The sequence below is a fragment of the Meleagris gallopavo genome, chromosome 1, assembly GCF_000146605.3.
Source record: "Meleagris gallopavo isolate NT-WF06-2002-E0010 breed Aviagen turkey brand Nicholas breeding stock chromosome 1, Turkey_5.1, whole genome shotgun sequence".
Classification (NCBI taxonomy): Eukaryota; Metazoa; Chordata; class Aves; order Galliformes; family Phasianidae; genus Meleagris; species Meleagris gallopavo.
The window spans coordinates 124,279,998-124,287,513 of NC_015011.2; the positions used below are offsets into that span (position 1 = coordinate 124,279,998).

At 33.8% G+C, this 7,516-nt stretch overlaps 1 long non-coding RNA gene across 1 annotated transcript; it reads right to left on the bottom strand.

Moving 5' to 3' along the window:
* Nucleotides 1–588: 588 nt before the first annotated feature.
* LOC109370870 lies at nt 589–5,300 on the bottom strand. The gene is made up of 3 exons (XR_002121364.1): nt 5,060–5,300; nt 2,830–2,924; nt 589–659 (listed from the first exon to the last, which is right to left on the bottom strand). It is a non-coding gene; the product is annotated as an uncharacterized LOC109370870 (long non-coding RNA).
* Between the last annotated feature and the right edge of the window lie 2,216 nt (nt 5,301–7,516).

A 7,516-nucleotide genomic window follows, 5' to 3' on the forward strand; every position in this document is an offset into this window, starting at 1 on the left:
GATGTAATATTAGTTGTTTCATCACTATGTTTTTCTCTTGATTCCTTCTTTATTTCTTGCAGAGTAACTCTTTAATTTTAATTTATAAAGAGAAAAGCTGTATCATATCAGAATGTATATCATATCAGATCAGAATCAACAATTCCAAAGTTGTTCCTCCCTTTTTAGCTGATCAAGACAGAAAAAAAAAAAAACAAAAACAAAAACAAACTCAGAATGCATGTATAATTCAGCTCCAGAATTTGAATATTTTCATTAACTCTCTAATTTTTTTTAGTCAGCTGAAATGTTATTGATGTCTACCAGTGGTCTTCTTATTGCTAGGCAATTACTTATGTAGTTGAGAAACTCACTACCATACTGTGCATTGGCAATGGTTGCTGTATTTCTAATCAAGTCTTGACAGTTCATTATTACAAACTATCATTCAAATTAAAATTATATAAAAGAGCACAGCAGTTCTCAAAAATTGTCATTTAAACATATCCTTGTTAACATAGAAAAATGTTCCTGCTTGAATTACATTAACTCATTAACATGTTCATTAAATAATTTCATTATTAATATATAGTAAGAATGGTTGATTTACCTCATTTGCAAAAAAATAAAGTGAGTTTCATAATCCTCTGGAATTCATTCTTCGGAGTCAAATGCTAAATCTGTCAATTAAAATTCATAATTTTATGTACTGAATTCCTTTTGTTGTGCTTTCAACGTGTAAGTCAGTTTTCTAGTACAAAGAGATATATATAATGCGTGATTTTCAGTGAATGCTGTCTTCCATAGCCACTCAACCTCAGCAAAGTGATTGAAGCATAGCCAAGTAGAAAAAGAAAATATATTTAAATTGTATCAGGCAAAGGAAAAAAAAGCAACAAACTCAACTACCAACTAAATTTAGTTTTGTGCTTCCTGAGTAACTGCTCTATCCAGTGGGATGTATAGTGAAAAGCAAGTTGTCTCCTATCTTTCTAGAATGTCTTCTGGAACTAATAATAAAAGCTCTGATTGCAGTCTTCCAAAGAACACTGGTCTCCCAAGTCAGGTTCTTCTAGGTACTTAGATGTACTTTTTCACTTTAGCTCCTGAATATTCTAAAGTGGAGGTGGTTGTTATTCATACTAGGCTAGACATGGATCCTTGGCAAAAAACAGCAAGAATGTTGCCAAAAGAAGGAGGTGATTTTTAAATTCATCTGCCTTTTAGAGTTTACTCAATCCAGCATCTCGATAGTTGAAAAGCTGCTCTAACACCATGACCCCATGTGTAATGAGCAATGATGTTAAGCATGTGTTAGCAGTAAATATGCACATGCACATATATGTGCATTTAAATGTATGAATTACCACTGTGTGATGAAGAATATGCTAATTCTTTGAAAGAAATTGAAGCAGGGAAAAAAGATATGGAGGGGATATGAAAACAAATTGTGCTATCAGTTACAGTAAACATGCAAAACTTCAGTGAAGTCAGATGTACTGTAGGAGATTTATGTGATCAGACTAAAAGCAGAATGTACCTGAAAACTTCACAAAAACAATAAGCTGCCCTTCTATCATGTTCTGCATGCACTGTATGCCTATTTTAAAGAAATACCAAGGCTTCCTGATTTGATGTACTAGTTAGATTGCAACCATCTTGGTCAAGCTGCATTAAAGAACACAGATGAGAAAGTCACATTAGATTTCAACAGAATGAAGACAAATGACTTGGTGCATTTTAGAAGGAAGCAACTGTGGAATGTGAATGTGGAATGCACTGCTGATAAGCATAGCTATGGCATGTGGTCAATATAAAAAATGATAGAAGATAAATCTTCATACTGGTTTCCTCACATGATATCAGACAAACTGGAAATAAGGATTTCTAAGGAAAATGAGTTGTCTAACTCTATTCTTTTCAGAAGAGGCTAAAACATATAAATCTATACCTGAGAAAAATAATGAATGCTAAATCAAGCATAATAATACAATGGATATAACTGGGAAAAAAAAAAATCCATGTTTGTTTTTGTATTTATTTGAAGGCTTACATACAATAGACTCTGCAACAACAATGATGCACTTAGACACAGATTCATTGCTAAAATTAGAGAATACGCCTATTTTATACTGCCTGTGTAACTTGCCCTGTTGCAAAACATAGGGTAATAGTAAAATGGAAAAATGTTGGCACAGCTTCTACAGCGGTTATTTCAGGTCATGGTTCACAAACAGCCATTCCCAGAACAAGATTGAGATGTGACTTGGATTCTAAAGAAAATGTTTGTAAAGTCATTTAGAAGAGATGAACTTCAGAAAGGTCTACATTATATGACTGAATCCCATTATATATAAAAGTGTTTTTGTTTTTGTTTTTGGTTGCTGTGAACCTGTTCCCACATTTTTCTGCTAATTTATTCCTTGTATCTATCTATCTATCTATCTATCTAATTATATATGTATATATATATAGAGAGAGAGAGAAAGATAGATGTATGTATATAAATGTACATGTTTATGCTTGACCAATATACTTTCTTCTCTTTTTCAATCTGAAACATTTAGCAAAAATACTAAAATATAATGTACTTCAATCTGGGGAAAAGTGCACTGGAATTTATTTAGAAACAGATATGTATATTTTTCTTACTACATGAACTGTTCAGCAAAATACATTAACAATGGAATTAATAGATATATTTAGATTAATATGTTCCATTAACTCCAGTGACATTTATCAGCCAAAGAGAGTAATTGTAAGCAAGGGAATCCAAGATATGGAAGTTTTCTAACATGATTCATCTAAGGAGGAAAACAAAGAAAACAAACAAAACAAAACACCCAATACCTTCATTCCAATCAGCTGTGTTCTTACTGCCTTTTTTCTGCTCCTGTGTTCCTCTTCCATCTTTGGTCCATTTGACCATTTGTTGTTAGATTTCTCTGTGGAATGGTAAGTGGTTTTGGATTACAAACAAAGTCTTAAAATTTTAACTCCAATTTGTGCTTGATTTGTAGATTTTGGCTCTCATTTCTAGCTAGAATTACACTTCACCACAGCTAGATTTGAGCCACGTGACACATCCTGTTGTAAATTTCCCCTTCCCAGCCTTTGCAGTACATCTGCAATTTCACATTTCAATTCTACAGATTCTGTATTCTGGCTTTCCTCTTTATGCCACTATTAATTTACAGCATACTTGTATGAAATGTGGTAAAGTGGTGCATCAACCTCTACCAAACATTTCCAGTTTGCTGATATTAAAATTAGTTTTTGGCAGCATCTCTAGAAGATTAATAACTGCAGTTAAGCATGATAGTATCACTTCTGTAACTTGAAAATGACATATGATATATATATGCGGATGTATATGTATATGAGTACATACATATACACACATATATATGTAATTGGGAGCATCCAGAGAAGACTATTTGCTCACTTCCATATCTCAAGTCAATTTACAGTTGGTTCCAAGTTACTCTCAGAACATTTTTTTTCCTCCTGCATGAGTTACAGTTGTTTCTTATGGAAATGCAATACCGAGTCTGAAAAAGACTGTAATTTTTAAAGGCAAACTTCAGGCTTTCTAACCTTTCCATACTTATGAATTATGTTCTTCCATCCTGCTGCCTGGTATTTTCAGATTCTGGTACTGAAGTCATCCTGACCCTGTATCTGAAAATGTGTTTTGTGGTGTATTTTCTCAATTTCATGATTTTGTAGCATTTCAACATGAGACCTACATATTTCAGGCAATTTTCTCGTGTTCCCATAATCTTAGCATTCATTTGATGCACGTTTTCAAAGTTTATGTCCATATACAATATTTAGCATTTACTGGTGCTTTAAAACATTTGGATGCTACTTTCCCTAATTGCTGTGATTCTCACCTCATCTGTCATAACTTCCTTTTCTGTAGATAGTTTGTATTTTCTTTTATCAGAAGTTATCTAAGCTTTTTGAGTGAACTTTCCAGATCTTTTTCCTCTCCTGTCATAGACACAGGCAGTGCAGATGCCAGCATCACAGCACATCAGAACTGGAAGTGGGTACCATGACACAAAGTACACTTGTTTATGTGTGATCTCCACTCTTAAGTGGAGCTAGTGTAAACTAGCTTATCATCAGTGTATGATCCGTTCAATTTCTCAGTCATTATAAAATTGATTAAAAATTCTTGAGAGATACAAAAATGGAAGAAGTTAAACAAGACTGAAAATAATGGAGCTTGCATTCCTACTTGGAGTAAAGTACATGAGAATTTCGGGAATAATGTAGGAATTTTTAATGTAAAAAGAGTCAAACTATTCAGGCAGGAATGGAGATATATGAGCAAGGTTAATAAGAAGGATGAAACTCACTGCTGCTAAAAACTGAGTATCAATAAATACTAAAACAAACTAGCCTTGAATGCTATCGAAGAGTACTGACATACTGTAACTGGTAGCAGTATTTTGCAACATTGTGATGGCATTGCCAGACAGAGTTTTACAGAAATATGTGAGCAATGCGAACACAGAAGGGCAAAAAAAGATGGATGTAGGTGTCTTTAAGAGCCATGCAATTAGCAAAAAGTTTCCAGACAAAAAGGTACTCACACCTGACTACCTGAACCTCAGCAACTAGCAGCCTCCAAGAATTATATAGCCCTCAGCACAGGCTGTAGTCACAGCTGTAGTAGAACACGATTAAAATCTAACACTTTTGCAGATGTAGGGAAAATGATAATCAGCACTGTAATACCATTAGCAAGAAGTGCATTGCTGATGGACAAATGTAGCAAACTTAACTTTGAAAAATTAAAATTAGCCTGATCTGTCAGTGATTGTTGATCACAATGAATTCTAATTTCCTCATACACACAAATGTATAGCACTGCATTTATGTATATTCAGTGTCAACATTCCTAAAATATCCAAATATTTTAAACTACTAGACTACAGATAGAAAATATTATTTTTCTTTTCTATTCTAGCATACAGTATAAACCTGTATTTAGACTTTACAACATTCAAAGCAGAAGGAACTTATCAACATAGGTCTCCACAGGCAGCAGCTCCCCCAGCCCTCCTACCCTACTTCAGGCCTTTTCCATGGGTGCAGCTCCGTGGGCTCCTCCATGGCTGCACGGGGAGATCTGCTCCTGCATTTCCTGGGCTGCAGAGAACTGCTTCTCCACCCTGGATCACCTCCTTCCACACTGATCTTGGTGCCTCAGGGCTGCTTCGCTCCTATCTCTCATCCTTCTCTCCCATGTAAGCTCGTGGCAGTGGTGGGTCCCTTTGGAACAGCTGGAGCTGATCTGCTCTGACATGGAGCACTGCTGGGCTCTGTTCACAGAGGCCTTTCTGCAGAGCCCTACCTCATTAACAAAACCTTCAAGATAAAAATAGTTCTAGATGGAGTTTTAAGATTAACATGCCTTTGAAAATATCATTAAAATACTTTAGTGATAAGTTTTATCTTTATGTAATTAATCAACAAAGTGAACAGCTGTTTGGTTTTAAATTGCTGAGAAGTCAAAATGTTTTATTTGTGAAGGGCAATTAAAAAAATTTGCCACTGATTAACTCAGCTCTAGGAAAATGATTTATGAACTTTTAAATTATTATAGGAATAAATTAATTTAATATATATGGTCCAAATTCATGAAAAAATGAAAATTGATCCATGACACATTAGAAATATAAAGGCTTTTCTAATAATGTATGAAGCAAAAATTAGAAGTTCTTTTAATTATTTTTTTTTCATTTTTACTGAAGTTAAGAAAAAAAAGTCTGGCTGAAAATTACTTCTCTATTGTAGTGTGGTTTCCACATACATAAACTAGAATAATATAATCAATGTGAATGATTCTGTGAGAATAATTCAAAATGTATGTATATATTATTTCTTTTCTACTCATCTTAGAATCATTGTACAGTATTCTGGAGCTTCTCCAAAATTCATAGAAAGAAAAACACTGCAGATGCCCAAGATATCTGCAGGAGTGTAAGACATCACCAAGGAAAGTGCAACCTCCGAGTTTCTCTGTTCTTTTATTTATAACTTTCATCCATTTCCAGACTGTCTTACTTTCCTAGATTTTCAATGAAACAAAACTTTCATCATTTTAGCCTGATTTACAATTATGAATTAAATGCTATTGAACACAAACAGAACATGTTTAGATTCTTTGCATTTCAAATCCATAATTTTTTCCTTTTATGCATTTAAACTATAAGTAATTTTGACTTCCATAAATCCAGAAAAGCTGTTTTAAAGTCATTTGTAGAAGATACTTCTGCATCTTTAAGTACATATTACAACAGAGTTGTATGTCAAGAAAAGATCGAATTATTCAAAAATATGAACAAATGTGGATTTTTTTTGTTTGTTTGTTTGATTGTTTGTTTACTTTGTATAGTGTTTAATTTAAAAAATATCACATTTTGTATTCTGATTTAATCCTTGGGACCCTGTTACTCACTAAAATCATAAAGTTAAGTTCTTCTTGCTGCATTCATCTTCTGCAATTCTTACTTCCAATGTTTTTTGTTTGTTTGTCTTTTGTAAATTGCCAGAGGTGTTTTCTTTTTACATTAATGGCAATACTTCAATGATTCAAAATTTCTTCGGCGTGCAAAATTAAGCAGATATTCTATTCTGAGTTTAGAATGTAATCTGATGAATGAGTGATCACCAGGCAAAAAGGGCTGTTTCCAGTGTTTTTTTCTCTAACCTCAGGCATATATTGGGAAAAGACTGAGTCGAGTAATATTTTCTCCTGATTTCCTCATCATGTCTGATGTGAAATTGTGAAGTGGCCAGCAGCTATTCAAAGTATTGTCAAAAGCCATATTTTAAAGTGACAAGTCCAATTTGTAAGCAATTCCTCAGGGTTCTTCTTGACATTCCTATATTTTGAGAACTTGGTCTACCATTGAGATTCCCTGTAATCAAATATTTGTCAACAAATTCTCTATTGGATTGAAACTTATTCTCAGAAACAGTGTGAACATTTGAGGAGAAGCCATAGAGGCTGCCTTGACTAAATGATGTGTTGAGATGGAAGCATGTCTAAAAGGAAGGAATTTTAATGAAGGCTTCCAGTTGAATAGATTTTTGAACCACTGAATGTTGTTAATATTGAAGATTTCTGGAGTACTTAACCTCAAATCCAAGGATATGATACTATCAAGATTTACCTTTTATTTTCATTGTTGACAGTGAAAATATTATTCACTTGACATACCACCAAAGACACAATGTTTGAGGGAGTGGAAAAGATTGGTATTGTGTTAGATTTTTGTATAGTACAGAGGGTGAAACAAACTGAGATCACTGAGGAACTGTGTTTAAGTTACCGTTTTGAACTTCTGGAAGGTCACCTTACCAGTCAACCAAATTACAACTAAGCTTAACACATTACCTACTGACTAGCAGCAAAGCATTCAATTGATAGAAAAGTTGACTGCCAATTGGTGCAACACTGAAAATAATTCCAGAAACTTGAAAATATGGAAAATACTTAGCTCACAATGGAGAATAG